We start from the raw sequence: 17,875 nt of genomic DNA, 5'->3' as shown, positions 1-17,875 counted from the left end.
ATGCCTCCTCTTTGATTTTATTTTTGCGTGTAGATATTGCCCGTTTGTACTCCTTTCGGAGAGAGGAGACAAGAGCTCTGTCCCTTGGGATGCATTTAAGGGCTTTTAAGAGAGCCCCATGTGCTTTTGAACACATGGAGTCAAACCACCTGAATGCCTTATTGGTATTAGGCCTACTCTCCTTGTGTACATTTTCAGCTATTTGGTTGCAGATTACTGAAAAGGAGGTTAGGCTTTCTGAACCCGCCGTTTTCTCATCCAGGCATATTCCAAAGTTAGACTCTACCTGGTTCGCTAAATTCTCAAAAAAGGTTTCTGGAACAACCGCTTCCCATTTTATGCGTCTTCCTTGGTCTTTCGAAGACAAGGGCATAGGTGCAACCCTGCCAGATTCAGTAGTAACACCCTTGCACCTCAATTCGACTTCCAACACAAGCGGATTATGGTCGCTAAATGTCGATATCATAACTTTATACGACCAAGTTTTTGACCTGACGCACGGAGAAACGAAGATGTAGTCGATCACAGACTCCACGCCTCGTCCCGTAAAAGTGGGAGCTGTCTCCCCTCCCTCTTCCTTATCTGGTTCAGTTAAATTTAACTTAGATAGTAATTCCTCTAAGGCACCCCCCTGTTTAGTGTGTTCAAAATGGGGTACTCTCCCATTCATTAGTCCCACTATGTCCTCTCCATAACAGTCCCACTGGCAGGGGTGTAAATTAAAATCCCCCATGAGGATTATCTCGAAATCGAAAGAATTTTTAGACTTATGGACTGATAGATAATGACCTAATGCACTAAAATGATCCTCTTGCGGAGAATTTCCTGTTGCATTATACAAATTTATTAAAAGGTAATGTTGATCGGCTATCAACCAATCTATTATGAGGAAGTTATCTGATTCCCCCTTGAGAGGTTTAAAATTGCCTATTAGATCTAGGGAAATCAGAAAAAGTAAACCCCCCTTAGGTCTCCCCGCTGAGCCCCGAACCACGGTGATAGAGAAACTATGATAGCCATCTAAAATGAAACCCGAGTCTGCATCCCAGGTTTCCTGGAAAGCCAGGATATCAAATTGTTTTAAGAATTTTAACCAAATAGGATCTGTACTTTTTGCTCTAATTCCCGCTACATTCCAACTTAACATTTTGCATATGCGAGCCTGGTTGTGTATTGTATCAGTTACATCGGTGTTCCCGCTTCCAGGCCCCATTAAATCATCTCCCAGTCAATCATTTTGATCCATCTGCGAGAGGGGTGAAAAGCGGTTGTGTAGCTCTACGTCATCCCTATGAGAAAGATGTATCAGGGGATCTGATTGTGTGAGTGTGGCTATTGATCTTAATGGAGTATTAGCCTCCCCTCCCCTTCGACGCACTTGTGTAGAACTCTCCTGGCCACTCATCATTGTTTGATAGGATACTGGGGGTTGTATGGACGTTGCTATTGTTCTTGGTGGGACGATGATCTCCCCTCCCCTTGGGTACGCGTGTGTTAAGCTCCCCTGCCCACGCATCCTTGTCTGATAAGATGTTGAAGGTATGTGGGTGGGACATGGATTATATTGTGTGTGTTGCTGATTCAGTTGTTGACGGCGGCTATGGACCCCAACTGGGGGATAGAAAAACCCCAGTGGGAGCGGTCGGATCCCCTTATTGTCGATGTTAGAACCATCCCAAAATAACTTGTGAGCGGTGTGCCTATTACTGAAATTTACCACTACACAGTCTCCGGGGATACTTTTGGGGCAGTGCCCTACCCAATGAGCCCTCCTTGCTGTAGTGAGTGCACAAACAACTTCCTCACCGCCTGAGCTAAACTGATGGCACCACTGTCATTAGTTCAGCGGTGGTTTCATTAGTATCGCCCCTAATTGGAGGTACCCCTGTGAACACAGCCACCAATGCGGCTGCCTCTGGGGGCAACTCCAGATTGCGACCATGCCAGTGCTGTCGACCCTTACTCACAGTCGATGACTGGCTGAGCCCCATGTTTGCGCTGGACGAGGGGTCTCCCACCACTGTCTCCACCAGGGGTATCCCTATCTGCCTTTGGGGGCCCCCTACGCCAGAAATTGTTTTCTGTGTATCAGCGGTTATCTGGCTAATAGCAGATGCTGCTGGCTGAATGACACCCCCCGATGTCCCCCTGTATTGCTTAAGTGTATCATCAATATATTCGCATTTTTTTCAAAAGCCCAGACACACATGTGTTTAAGGTATCAACAATGTCTTTGGCTATGGACACTAGGGCAGGTTCCAAATGCGAGATGATTAAGTCTTCCACCATTTTTCCAATTAAATCCTTAAGGACAGGTTCTATTCCAAATGTCTTAGTCCTTAATGACTTTCTTCTGCCCATCATGTTTGAGTTCTTACATCTATATTTCAGGGGGGGCTTGTGTGTTACAGCAGCCGGTATGGTGGCAGTCTCAGGGGGAATATCCTGGGCAGTGGGAGCAATTAAAGGGGTGGGAAGCGCTCCCCGGGTCGCAATCACAACATTAGGCTCCAAAGGAATCACCCGGTTGTTACTTGTCAGACACTCTTGTGTGGGGTCAGTTAATTATGTAGAGTTAAGGCCCAGTTCTTTTTCGGCATTAGCGATCTCTTTTGACAGCACCCCCACTGCAGATGTTAGATAGGAGATTATCGACTCAGACTTTCTGGGATGTTTAGCTTTAGTCCCCATATCATCAGTGGCACATACCTTTTTCCTTTTGCCCATGGCGCTGGTTGGATGTTAGGGGGGTTGCCCGGCCCGACCTCCTTCGACCCCGGACGGCCACAGACTGACCGCCCTTTTCCCGGGCTTCTCCCAGCGACGCCCGCGCGCGTCCCGCGACGCGGGGGCCGAGCAGGCAATTTGAAACGCCTCCGGGCGCGTGATTGGCGGTGGCGGCTGGTGGCAATGCCGCTGAGGAGTATGGTGCAGGTAGTTCCTCCCCTCCACTCAGCGGCCGCTGTGTTGGGGTAGCGGCGGCGGGAGGGAGGACGACCAAGGCTAGCGTTCAGTCAGGCAGCATGAAGATGTGCTATGGCCCCCAAGCAAGTCAGAACGGCCCCCGCTCCACTGGGGCCGAGCAGGCAATTTGAAACGTCTCCGGGCGCGTGATTGGCGGTGGCGGCTGGTGGCAATGCCGCTGAGGAGTCTGGTGCAGGTAGTTCCTCCCCTCCACTCGGCAGCTACTGTGTTGGGGTAGCGGCGGCGGGAGGGGGGACGACCAAGGCTAGCGGTCAGTCAGGCAGCAGGAAGATGTGCTATGGCCCCCAAGCAAGTCAGAACGGCCCCCGCTCCACCAGGGCTGAGCAGGCAATTTGAAACGCCTCCGGGCGCATGATTGGCGGTGGCGGCTGGTGGCAATGCCGCTGAGGAGTCTGGTGCAGGTAGTTCCTCCCCACCACTCGGCGGCCGCTGTGTTGGGGTAGCGGCGGCGGGAGGGAGGACGACCAAGGCTAGCGGTCAGTCAGGCAGCAGGAAGATGTGCTATGGCCCCCAATCAAGTCAGAACAGCCCCCGCTCCACCGGGGCCGAGCAGGCAATTTGAAACGCCTCCGGGCGCGTGATTGGCGGTGGCGGCTGGTAGCAATGCCGCTGAGGAGTCTGGTGCAGGTAGTTCCTCCCCTCCACTCTGCGGCCGCTGTGTTGGGGTAGCGGCGGCGGGAGGGAGGACGACCAAGGCTAGCGGTCAGTCAGGCAGCAGGAAGATGTGCTATGGCCCCCAAACAAGTCAGAACGGCCCCCACTCCACCGGGGCCGAGCAGGCAATTTGAAACGCCTCCGGGCGCGTGATTGGCGGTGGCGGCTGGTGGCAATGCCGCTGAGGAGTCTGGTGCAGGTAGTTCCTCCCCTCCACTCGGCGGCCGCTGTGTTGGGGTAGCGGCGGCAGGAGGGAGGATGACCAAGGCAAGCGGTCAGTCAGGCAGCAGGAAGATGTGCTATGGCCCCCAAGCAAGTCAGAACATTGCAAAAACATTGTGGGGAGCATATCAACATCCACTGTCTCATAAAGGTTAGTATATATGTAAGTGAGTAAGTAAATAGCTTTATTGCTCGGTTAGTTAAAACTGTAACATACTTACATATCAACATTCATAAAATCTGCACTGCACTCATGACATGATTCATCAATCAGTTACTGTAAAAGTTGCGTATTATCTTCTCAAGTATAATACAGTAATAATAACAGTATAAAATAGAATCATTAAAAAAAAATAGGTTATGATTACCGCTGTACTGTAATTTCGAAAAAAACAAGGCCAGAGAGCAAAACATTTTTTTTTCAGGTTTGCAGTTCAGATAAGGATCTGGCAGGTCACTCCTTATTTAATAGCTGCCCTACATGTTCTTATTCCTCTGGCGATTGAGTATTTTCCTGATTAAGTGACCCATGCTGTATGTAGATATGGGAGTGAAGTATCCTCTTTTTTTTAAGCCGCAGTATCTGTATACGGTGCATCTATTTTGCATCGGGCTTGATAGGTCCACTGTGGTCAAATTTCAATAAACAGGAGCTGTTCTACATATAATAAAAATCTTTGTTATCTCGGCCACCAAGCCCACTAACAGCACACCCTGGTGGGACACGCTGTCCCAAGGTGCACAGGCCTCTGATTACCGCATTGGTTCCAGATGCCACTGAGGGGAGGCGGGTGATCACGCTACAAAGCGCTGCCTCAACCCCCGCGGCGCGGGACGCTTCAGGGGAGTTTCTAACAGCGATTACTGCTGGTGACTTTGCTGTTCATTGCTGCGCTACTCTGGGCTGCTCCTCACATTATCTCGGCCACCAAGCCCACTAACAGCACACCCTGGTGGACTCGCTGTCCCAGGGTGCACAGGCCTCTCATTATTGCATTGGTACCAGCTGCAGCTGGGGTAGGCGTGATGTTCACGCTACAAAGCGCTGCCTCCACCCCCACGGTGTTGGACGCTTCAGGGGAGTATCTAACAGCGATTACTGCTGGTGACTTTGCTGTTCATGGCTGCGATATTCTGGGCTGCTCCTCACGTTATCTCGGCCACCAAGCCCACTGACAGCACACCCTGGTAGGACTCGCTGTCCCAAGGTGCACAGGCCTCTCATTACCGCATTGGTTCCAGCTGCAGCTGGGGGAGGCATGGTGATCGCACTACAAAGCGCTGCCCCAACCCCCACGGCGTGGGACGCTTCAGGGGAGTATCTAACAGCGATTACTGCTGGTGACTTTGCTGTTCATGGCTGCGATACTCTGGGCTGCTCCTCACGTTATCTCGGCCACCAAGCCCACTGACAGCACACCCTGGTGGGACTCGCTGTCCCAAGGTGCACAGGCCTCTCATTACCGCATTGGTTCCAGCTGCCGCTGGGGGAGGCATGGTGATCGCACTACAAAGCGCTGCCCCAACCCCCACGGCGTGGGACGCTTCAGGGGAGTATCTAACAGCGATTACTGCTGGTGACTTTGCTGTTCATTGCTGCGATGCTCTGGGCTGCTCCTTACGTTAAATCGGCCACCAAGCCCACTAACAGCACACCCTGGTGGGACTCGCTGTCCCAGGGGGCACAGGCCTCTCATTATCGCATTGGTACCAGCTGCCGCTGGGGGAGGCATGGTGATCACGCTACAAAGAGCTGTCTCAACCCCCGTGATGATGGACGCGCGCAGGCGCGCCGGGCGAAGCCCGGGCCAAGGGCGGGCCAGTCTGAGCCTGTCCGAAACTTTTTGAGGCTGGGCTGGGCCACCCCCTTGATATTTTGACTTATGTGAGCTGCTATGCTATCAAGTGTGCTCTAGCCAATCCAGCGCATTGCTGACCCTGGGTGAGGCATTGGGGGCTTGTTCTAGTAAAGTGTAGGGTTAAAAAAAAATTGAAGTTTAATGTGGAGTACGTTTGGCCCCATTTAACTGAACTCTACCTACCATCTGTAACCTGGTAAGGGAGGTCCTCAAAACAAACAAGTATGGGGAAAGATACTCTCCAGCCTATAAGGCCAAGCACTAGGCACAGAGCTTTAGTGCACATTCCAACTGCTAAACCCACAGCGATTGATAAAATGCTACGGCAAGCAATAGGAGCTGTCTCCAGTGAAATTGAGTGCACTGAGAGACGTCTCTCCCTAACACCAACGCTACCAAGAACTTCTCCACTTATGGAGTCAGGAGCTCCCTGCTCTCTCCAAACAACAGATTCCCCGATCAGTCTAGATTTATCGCCTGTACAAGAAAGGATAGTACAGGAGCTTCCCAGTAAAACAACTATTGGTGGGGGTGGAAAAAGGAAAAGAGATCATAGGAAACAAAGAGCACATAAGGGAGGGAAACATGTGAACCATTCCTCTGTGGTGGGGTCTAATCTTTTGTATCTGGGTAACATGGTTGGTTATAGTAGTAAAGAAGTAATGGAGCCACCAATCTGGCGTTTCACACATGGTAAAGGAACATAAATCTAATTTTGAACATCTTATAAAATCTGAGCTTGCAGCTGCATTGAGTCCTACTGATAAGATGGCCCTATTGGTGGATTCTTGGGGAAGCAAGCTTGATATTGCCCTGGACATTATCCAATCTAGTAAAATCCAGACCCAGGCCATCACACTTCAACAAATCTCTGTGATTCTGTTTACTTTAACTGTGTCATCTCTCCAAGATGGACCAGAACCACCAGCCCAAATGATCGCACCTAAGGGGCCTATTCTTTCAACCCACAAACCTCAGGGTCTACTTCCTCCCCAACAAAAAGCGACACATGCCATAAATAATGCCTCTGGTATGAGAGCTATGGTAACAACTCTGGATTGTCCATCAGAGCAATACCCTCTTAGAAATGGCAAGGGAGACAACAAGAATCTACATCGTCCCAACCCAAGGTAAACCAATGCCACTCTGCCTTGTATAGACTTACCTCCAGCTTCCACTCCGTATGTGGTTATACTAGCTGGAGTACCAGAGTTGGAAATAGGTTGTGTGGAACCTTACCCAGAACTAAAGAATAAAATCATACACTGGTTAAATAAAAGTAGACCCTTACCACCTCAGATCCACAGTGAAATTCTATGCGCACGCAGGGTTAGTTGGCTTGGGCAGAGGCAGAAAGAAATCATGGGTCATTGTGTTTTCATTAACTTTAGGGATAGCCAGGCAGTCCAATACATCCTAGAATAGGGGCAGCCCAAGGTGATTAGTGGCATCCAGACACTTCCCTTAGGCTTCTTTTACCCCCCTAGCCCCCTATTAGCGAGAATGGGAAGTGTGTTCAAAGTGTGGGAAATGAGAGCTCAGACAGGCAACTTACCAAACATGGGTTGGGGCTCTGAAATACATTTACCATTCAACATTCCACTCAGCGACCGATATAGTTCCCTAGACCAGGTTGACTGACTAAACAATACTCTTAAACAGCTAACCCCTATAGATAAAAAGCTAGTAGAGCCCCAAAACTGTGAATTACTCGAACTTTCTGACCTACATTCCAAGGCAAAACAAGATGTTGCACAAGTGGTTAGTACTCTAGGAGCCACAAATACAACATCCGAGGTTCTTCCTTGCTCCTACACAGGGACGGGCGGGGATTCCGTACTTAGTATCAGACCATCAGGGGGAAACCTTGTCTTCCCAACTTGGAAACATAGTAAATATGCAGTGCACTAAGCTTTTATCCTGGAACATAGCAGGTTTAATAGCAAAAATGGATCTCCCGGATTGGGGAGATTTCATAGACACACATGAGCTATGTCTTTCCCAGGAAACATGGGCAACAACTCGATTCCATAGAGTAGGATACGTTGCCTACTGCATACCAGCTGTCCGGGGGCCCCGGGGGTAACCCTCAGGGGGCCTATGCATTTGGATTGGTATACACCTGGGATGTACTATTAAGATGATAGAAACCTCTTCCCCTGACATTTTGTTTATCCTTCTTTTATCAGAAACTCTCCCTAAGTTAGCCATCATTAATATTTATTCTCGTCCAGTGAGATATGGGCACACCTCGCAGACCTTATATTGTTTGGCTTCTTTTCTTCTTAAGTTATCTGAGCCAACACATGTAATCATTGGAGGAGACTTCAATTGTCACTTTGAACCTCTCAATGGCATATCTTCTACCATAACAAGTGAGGAAGATTTGGTCTGGGCATACCAGAATGTAACATCTACCCAACAAGGGGGTGGACCCCCCCCTTGTCCTTCAAATGAAATCGCTCACACTTAACCACTCGCTTAGGGTATGTATTGGCCGCTTCCCAACCGACAGCCCGGGTAATCCCACCTTTGGAAAAAAGGAACAGGCATCAACAAATGATTATATCCTGCTAGATGTTGAGCTGTGGTAGAGATTAAAGAACTTTTTGGTTCAACCTCGTTGTAAAAGTGACCATAATCCATTGGTGCTATCTTTAGAGTGGTTTCAGTTTAAAGATGTTCAGGGAATACCAGAACAATGTCCCCTCAATTTAATTGCAATCGAAGGAGGTAGAAGAGTATGTTGGGGTACATTTGTACAATCAATTGAAAAAATATCCTCCATGTATGAACAAATTATTCCCTTCTTAGAAACCGCATTTGCGGTTTTCCAAAATAGTAGAGGCCCAGAATCTCACTCGACGTTAGTTAAGAATCATCAAGATAAGGCTTTAAAAATATCAGAGTTCTTCTACAGCAGTAAAAATCCTAAAAATCTCTCCCCAAAACTAAACATACCTGGTTTAACAAAGCGTGTAGGGAAGCTAAATCCGCTTTGACTCTAAGGATTAGGGTAGGGGATAGCCCATGTATCAAAGATGCCAGGTTACATTATAAAAAAACTCTTGCTGAAGCCAAAGCAGCGTGGGACCTCGACAGATGGGAGGCAATTACAAAAGCTTTAGATGAAAGAGATATGAGAGGCTTTTGGAATTTAGTTAAAATCCGAAGGCAACTCAGCTATCAAACCCAATCTGGGAGAAGATGCTTGAAGATCCCATTTTAAAGTTTTATATTCAAAACTCCGTGATGGAGAAATAGATGACACGGTATTAGGTCTTAATCAGATTCCAGCTAATAATACCGATATACCACTCTGCACATTGGCAGAGGTATCCTTGGTGCTGGCCAAATTGCTGCTAAACAAGGCACAAAGGTTGGACAGGATCCCTGGAGACCTGTTTAGAAATGACCGCGCTGTATGGGCACCCTACTTATAGACTTTATTTAATGCTATCCTCCACATAACCCGGCAAATTACCGCCCAATCAGTCTTATTGATGTTAGCCAAAAGGTTTTTGCTTATGCACTCCTGGGTCAATTGCAATCATGGATGGATGAGACGAATGTATTGACTCCTTTACAAGTCGGCTTTAGGTCTAAAGTCTCAACCATTGATCAGTTATTTAGATTGCAACTGACCCATTGGAAAACTGTAATTTTGGAGGGTGGTAGTCTTTACTTAACCTTCGTGGATCTGAAATCCGCCTTTGACATGGAGCAGCTTTGGGACTTACTACATGATACGGGAGTACTGCCATATTTATGCCACCAGCTTAAACGCCTGCACGAAGGTACCTATGTAAGGATAAGATATGGCGCGAATGGAGAACTAACAGCTCCGTTTCCCATTGAGAAGGGGGTGAGGCAGGGTTGCGTGCATGCACCGACCCTGTTCTCCCTCTTTCTCAACGGCTTAATTAACACTGTACTTACCGTCAAGGATATAGATTCACCAAGGCTAGCAAACTGTAAAATGCCAGCCTTAATGTTTGCTGATGACACCGTCCTCTTATCCAAGTCACCCTTGGGCATGCAGCGGGTATTGGATGCATTTAGATTATTTTGCAAAAAAAGGGATCTGGAGATAAACCTCCAGAAAACGAAATACATGGTTTTCCATAGTAATACTAGTAATTGTCCACACCCTCGAATGGAAGGTAGGCCTCTAGAGTGGGTGTCTACTTACGACTACCTGGGTCTTACCCTAACTGACAAGATGGATTGGGGGACTCAAGTTAAGAAAGCCAACTTGAAATTAACCCAGTCCATAGGGGGAATCTTAAAAGTTTATGAAAGTTGTACCCAAAAAATGGTAGCCCCACCAGCAGAAATATTTAAGACTCAAGCAAGGGGAGCCTCACAATATGGCGCTGAACTTTGGGGCTACTGCCTGTCCTATGCCCTAACTGCGACAGAGAATACCTTTATTAGGCAGCTGTTGGGGCTTCCAAAAAGTACCCCTTAATCCCTCTTAGGATGGACTTGGGAATTGGCCCCATAGCTGATCGAATCGCCATCTGCCCCCTCCTTTACTGGCGTTGTCTCTGGAGTACGCCGAAGTTAGCATCCTACAGAGAGGAATTGAAGGATGTCATGTCCATCCAGGGTGCAGGAAAAATCTCCCTTGGTTATCTTATATTAGGAAACTATGCCGCGCACTGGAGAGAGAAAACATGTGGTTATTACCAGAAGATAGTTCCCCCTGATTTTTAAAAAGTCCTTAACCTTAGCTTTTAAGGAATATAAATTGGCCCATATTTTGCAGAGCATAGACTCATCCTGCTTGACCTCCAGGTTTCTCGACGTCAAAGATCAATATAAGCTAGAATCGGCCTTGGATAGTATCCAACCTTTTATGGCCAAGAAGCTATTCTTACAGTTTAGGCACGGGACCTTACCATTGCCTGCATTTACAAATAAATGGAAAGGAGCCATTAAACAACATTGTCCTGGGTGCTCCCTAACCTGAAACTGAACTTCATGTCTTACTCTTTTGTCCTGCTTATAAGAAGTCAATGTCTAAGTGGGTTCTTCAGCTCTGTAGGAATCTGGGGATACGCAATCACATTGAGGTTTTCAGACTACTCAAGTATGAGATGCATCCATTAATTGTAGTTCTGACCTCTAAATTTCTATTTGTGATGTGGTGCACTCGTTGAGGCATTATGAAGGAAAAGAGTTGGGCAACAATGTAACCGTGGCCATTCACTAGATACCCCACGGCCTAAATCACCAAATATCTCCCATTGGGGAAGTTCATTTGAACTCTTAGTTTAGCCATTTGTTCTTAATGTTTTTACTTTTAACTTGTTTTTTTATCTGTACAGATCTTAAACTTTTCTATTGTCTTATAAGAACGCTTTGGCTTTAAGCAACTTCTATACAATTGTAGTATAATATTGTCTTTGGCTCCAACGATACTTTGCACAAACTGTTATAGGTTATAACTGTTGTTGTTTGTAACTTTGCAGCACTGTGTAATGTTTTAACAAAATGTGCTTTTCTGGCTGCAAAGCCGAAATAAAGTTATTTTGACTGACTAAAAATCATTGTTCCTGCTTGGCTGAGGTTTTCAAAGCCAGGTCATGAAGTTTGATGTATTTTACTAGTTTGCAGTTTATTTGGGGATCTGACTGGTCAAACCCTTTATGATCTTTGCTCTACATGTCCTTATTCCCCTGGAGACAAAGACTTTTCTTAGTAAAGTGACACATGCTGTATGTAAGTAAGGGCATATAAATATTAGGTGGATAAAATCCTCATTTTTGCTGCTACAAAGTCTACATGCTGTGGACACGCTTTTTGGTCTGCTGTTGACGGTAGCTGGCCAAAGCGAAGTGCCATCAGTTGTTTTTTTAAGTGTACCAGAAACGTAAGACTTACGTAAGGAGTAGGATTTAAGGTCTTGAAGTTTTTGATTACCATCTAGCCATGTCACCTGTGGCTGAAGCTGTTTTTATCTAACAACAGAGAGTGAAGTTTTGCAGCTTTGTTTAAGATGTGTTTAAAGTTTGTAAAAGATAGGTTCTTGTTCCATACCTAAGTCGTACAAGTTGATGTTAAAGCTTTGAGGAGCTACTGATGGTATTTATATTTTTTTTATCATTTTCTAACTTCTAACTATACAGCCTTGTTGAGTGGGGAATATACCAAGTTTTGTTTTATTTTGAACCAAGATTTTATTGTGGTGTGTATTCTCCCTACTGTTTCGTTTATTAGCCCAAATTTCATGCTCCCCCGTGATGGTGATGTATTCTGAGGTAGATGAAAGACCCGTTTGTAAGTTGTGGCCTGCAACATATTCAGGAGTGCATAGTCTTTTCTGTGTGAGGAGATGCTGGCATAGAATAATGTTGGTAGAATTTTTACAGCCATGATGGATAGCAATTGTTTGTGAAATGGGCCCTCCAGTTTTTTGGCCAATGTGCAAAAATCGAAGGCTAGTGCATTGGCTCTTTGTGACTCGTAGCTCTTTGGTTCGTGGTGATTGAATCTGCTGTCAAAATAAACTACCAAGCACTTGTAGTTGGTTACCTCTTCCAGCAGTTTCCCATCTAACCAGATTTTCTTGAGAGGACTTGGACGGGTGCTGACCCGCATGGTTTTAGTTTTTGATGTGTTATTCTCCAGTTTGTTAGCAAAAACATGTTCATGTATTTTAGCAAGCTACCCCGGAGACCACCTTCCGTTAGGCTCATTAGTACCACATTGTCTGCATATGACATTAGGATAACTTTCCCAGGCATGGTGGGTGTGATTTGTTCTGATTAAGCCATGGTTTTAGGTCGGACAAGAACAGATTGCAAGTAAGTAAAGTTTATTTGTTGATTAATTAAAACCATTACAAACAGCAGTGAGCAAATTCAGTTTACAACCTGATTTAAGTAAAACGATAAAAACACAGAACCAGTGTGGAAAAAAGACTAGCCAAAGCTCATATACATACTTAGAACGAATTGAAGATGAACAATTTAGCAGCAGAAGTTAAGTAAAGTGCAATGTACGCTCTAGTTCCAAAATCAAATACTTTGGATGGGAAGCAAAGAATTCTGATAAAACCATTATAAACTTAAAATAAACGTAATATACTATCTCCCAAACTAATTTGATGTACTTAGTGGCAATAAATTAAAAAATCATATGCTAGCAGCAAATATTATCTATAAAATGAGGTTATACATTTATAACAATTATATTAAAACATTTCTATAAAATTCCCCCGTGATCTCTAAAAGCATTTACTATTGTAGAGTCATTGACATTTTAGATAGCATTCATTACATGAATTTCATCGGTTGCAGTGTCTTCCTTACATAATTTTGTTTCCGCTATAAGGATATACTTGACAAACTGATGAATTAATCTAGCTGTAATACCTCTTAGACATACAATGATTGCAGTTCTGCACGTTCTTACTCCCATTTCCTTAAAAAACGTCTTTAAAAACATTTTTTGTTCAACAAGCAGTTTTGGGCACAAAGTTACAATATGCTGTAGGGTTTCTTCATTCTTACCACATAATATACAGACATTAGAGGTCCAATTTTTTTCCCATTTTGGGATTCCATCTTTGGTTGGGTATCTCCCAAACCGTAACAGCATAAATTAATTTTTGATATAAGGTTTTAAATAAAATTGCCGGTAAGGCTGGGGATACAGGTTAGTAAAAGAGTTTGCTATTGTCCAAAGATGTTTTTTCCCCTTAAATCGTCTTTGTCCGTTACACAAGACAAAAGGGCTGCTGATTGATTGATTGTTTTTTTGAAAACCATTTTGCACCTTGTTTCATCCTCTAAGTTCGGACAATCAAAGGCCTGCCTTTGATTGGAAAACTGATTGAACAGGCGTGGAGCCAACACATCCCCCTGTAAGTATATATACGTAGTTTCACTGCCCTTAACTTAACTTCACCCCCTCCACCTCAGTAACTTGTATATACACATGGTGCTAAAAGTAGTAAATCTATATTGTTTTTGCAGTTTTATGTGACACGAACTCGACCCGAGGATATCAGAGCACTTTACATAAGCACCAGTTGGATTACAGATGATTGGATTGAATTGCATTCATTTTAAGGCATGGGGAGATTAAGTGACTTGTCCAGAATCACAGGATGTTTGAGCCTCCTACCAGACTCGAACCTGGTTCCCAAGCTTCAAACTCAGCCACTCTGTCCTCGACTTAGTAGTCAGAACCCTGCAGTTGATAGTGCTGCAGGACAATTTTAAATACTCCCTATCGTGGGAGAACATCAGATCAGATCTAGAGCCAGCTGCTTTGTGGATTGTATCTAGCCTCATACATGAATCAGGTTGCCATGGTCATTTATCATGGACCATGCAATAAACAATGCCTGATTCACAAAGATTTTGCTGTTATGCACGAAGAAGTGCAATAAGTGGAGGTCACACACACTCCAAGCAAACTCTTCGTGTCATAAAGGAGGAACTACACTTATTTTTTTTATTTTTTTTTTTTTTGTCCTCATACGCCAATAAAGATATTTTTAGTGTTTGATTGTACCAAGAATCTTTATGGGAGCTCTTTGTGCAGACACCCAGTGATAATCTCACAGTGCCACCAAGTGGCCAGTCAGCTCAGTCTCTCACTTTACCGGACCCTTAGACTGATCTTCGGGTGGATCATTCTGCAGAAAGGGCTAATCATTGGACAAAGTAGTTATAAACCATCGAGCCAAATAATGCATGGAGTCCAAAAATGCTTCCTTTTCTTCCATACCATACTATCCAAACTGAGAGTGTGCCTGATTGCCCTGATCCAATTTACATATGTCGGAACAATAGTGCTCACCCATAGTTTACATATTTCCCTGCGGGCTAAGACAATTAGATAAAAAAATAACTTATTATTATCTCGTGAGACATTCTCATAATTATAAGGAATACCAAAAAAAACTTGTTGCGTACTAACCTGTATTTCATACCCAAAAAGGGCTTTCATACCTTCTTGTATATCAAACCAGAATTCTCTAAGTGCGGGACAGGTCATGAACATGTGCAGGTCATCTGCTTTTTCCAAATTGCACTTTGGACAACAGGGAGTAGGCCCCTTCGAAAATTTGGCAAGTCTGGCTGGAGACCAATAGACTCTATGGAGAGAAAACAAGTGGTTCCGCTTTAAATTGGCAGGTGAGACCGTAAGATGTAATAAATCAAAGGATACTTGCCATAGATTATGCAAGTCGGTATCCAGTACTTGATCTCTCCATAGCTGATCTGGGAGGATGAACTCTCCATCTTCTTCCTCAAGTATTGTCCAATAAAGGACTGATGTTTTAAGAGTTGTAGGTTTCTTCATTAGGAGCTCATCGAGAACAGTCTTGACACCTTTGTCCCCTGTAACAGCCTGGGTCCAGCTTTTTATTTGAAAATACTTGAATTTAGATAAATTCTTATCTGTAAGAACAGAAATGTCTTCCCAACTCAAAAGATTCCCTCCAGGTAATAACTGGCCCCATGTTCTGATATTTGCATTCTGCAAAGCAGTAGATAATAAATCTTTAGTCCATTCAGGAGAGCCAGGAGAGTCCCATATTGGGGCGAGAGCGGAATAATATGGGATATTCAGCGCTCTTCTAGCTCTGGCCCACACATATGCCATGTCCCTAAAAACCTTTAGTCTCACTTTTTTAAAGTACCGCATGTCTCCAAACTTAAACAAAAATGCATTAGATCCTCCCTGGATCTCTGATAACATGTTTTGAAACATAAAGTCTGTTTCTGTCTCCCCTAGGGTGTCAAATAGCCTTATACCCGCTTTCAATAATATGGTCCAGGCATATACTCTCAGATCCGGTGCGCATAAACCACCCTTACTTTTCTTCCTACGAAGCTTTTTCCAAGAAATCCTTATGCCTTTAGAGGCCCAGATAAAGGAGTTCCATTTGGCTTGAATCTTGTTTAGTTTGGCTTCATTGAAGGCAAGTGGGATATTCTGGAATATGTATATTAATTTAGGAAGCAGCATCATTTTTATTACATTGATTCTTCCAATTAAAGTCAGAGGAAGAAGTGACCAGCTTTTTAAGGATTCCTCAATTTCTTTATGAATTTTAGAAAGATTTTTGTCCGCAAGTTGATTTATGTCTTGTGTGATTTGAATTCCCAGATATCTGATTTGATGTTTCAAAATTGGGATGGAGTTAGCATAGGTTATATTCCAACACATACATTCTGATTTGGATTGATTGATCAGGTATCCAGACACTTGACCAAAGTTCTCTGCTGCTTTGTATATGAGAGGAATTGATTTGATGGGGTCAATAGTGTACAGCATAAGATCATCCGCATATAAAGCGACTTTTTTCACCCAGTTGTTATATTTAAAGGGTATAATATCTTGATCTTGTCTGATCTTTTCTGCGAAAGATTCCATATATAGATCAAAGAGCAGGGGGGAAAGCGGACATCCCTGTCTTGTTCCTCTCTGGATTTTTATCGGAGAAGATAAGCTTCCATTTATTAATAATCTAGCTGTCGGAACCTGGTAAAATGCTGCTATTGCCCTACAAAAATTTCTCCCTAGGTTGACTTTTTCTAATACTTTAGCTAGGAATGCCCAGTTAACGCGATCGAAAGCCTTAGCGGCGTCTAATGTGATAACTGCTAGTGGGACTTTAAATTGAGAGGCAACATCTATTGCACCCACCAAAGCTTGTGTAAGATCTTGTATAGAGCGGCCTCTGACAAAGCCCTTTTGGTCCAGATGTAATAGTTGGCCTGCTACCCCATTTAGTCTCTCTGCTAATATTTTCGCCATAAGCTTATAGTCCGTGTTAAGGAGGGAAATCGGTCTATATGAATCACACTGGGATGGACTCTTCATTGGTTTTAAAATAAGGACCACTATGGCATCATTCCAAGAGACAGGAATTTTACCTCCTTCCTCATATATAGAGGTAAAAAGCAATTTCAGAACTGGTATTATTACAGGTGCTAGCACTTTATATATCTCGGACGGTAGCCCGTCAGGGCCTGGAGCCTTACTTTTTTTAGCGGAATCTATTGCCAAAGCTATTTCAATGGAACTAATTTCACTATTAGGATTATTAGAAGCCCGATCATCTAGAGCTTTAACCTGATATTGATCCAGCCATGATTGTATTGATTGCTGTTGTGGTAGGAGGTCTTCTCTATATACTTCATCAAAATGGTGGTAGAAAGCCTGATCAATATCTGTACTTTTATCTGAGATCACATTCGTGTTTGATATCTGTACTCCCTTAATAGAGTTCTTTTTGATATCTTTTTTTGTTTTCCAGGCTAAAAGTTTTCCGCTGGCCTCGCCATATTCGAAATGAGCTAGTGAGCTAGCCTGCCAACGTTTCCTCAACCTTTCATCTAATAACTGTTGCAACTGTAATTTACATGTTAGCAAATCTTTCTTATTATTCTCTTGATCAGTCAAGTGGGGCTCTAATGCATCTTGTTCAAGAGCTTTTATCCTTGTTTCAACCTGTGAAATTTGTGCCTTATATGCTGCATATTTTGCGGTCTGAAATGCTAATAGGCGTCCTCTCAAAAAGGCTTTATATGTGTCCCAAACAACCGAGAGTATAGCTGTACCTGAATTAAAAGTAAAGAACTCGTTGGATTCCTTAAGTAACTTATCTATTATTTCATCTTCCAAGAGAATACTTCTGTCTATTGTGTATCTCTTAACCAACTGTGGACCTGACAATTTTAGAGTTAGAGTGACCGCTGAGTGATCAGAGATGTGGGCACCAAGATGTTTTATCTCCACTACTTGCTGAGCTAAATGTTCCGCAATCAAAAAAAAATCTAATCTAGACTTATGACGTAATTTCTTATTGTGGAATGTAAATTCTCTTTTTGTGCCATTTTTTTGTCGCCAGATATCTTTCCATCCAAACTGAATAATCGCATTAGATAGGACAGCTCTAGTTTTGGAGTTATGTGTGAACCTTACAGTGGTAGATTTATCTAGCTGTGGATCAAGTACTAGGTTAAAGTCTCCTGCAAGGATCACCGGGTCTTCATAATCTAATAGTTCAACAAGGAGGTCTTTAAGAGGAAGGGTATCATCCAGATTAGGACCGTAGTATCCCGCAATCGTAAACTTAAATGCTTGTTGCTTTATTCTTGCTATGACCCACCTTCCCTTTTTAT

Source organism: Lissotriton vulgaris, chromosome 11 (genome assembly GCF_964263255.1).
Source record: "Lissotriton vulgaris chromosome 11, aLisVul1.2, whole genome shotgun sequence".
Taxonomy (NCBI): domain Eukaryota; kingdom Metazoa; phylum Chordata; class Amphibia; order Caudata; family Salamandridae; genus Lissotriton; species Lissotriton vulgaris.
This window is presented reverse-complemented; position numbering follows the sequence as displayed.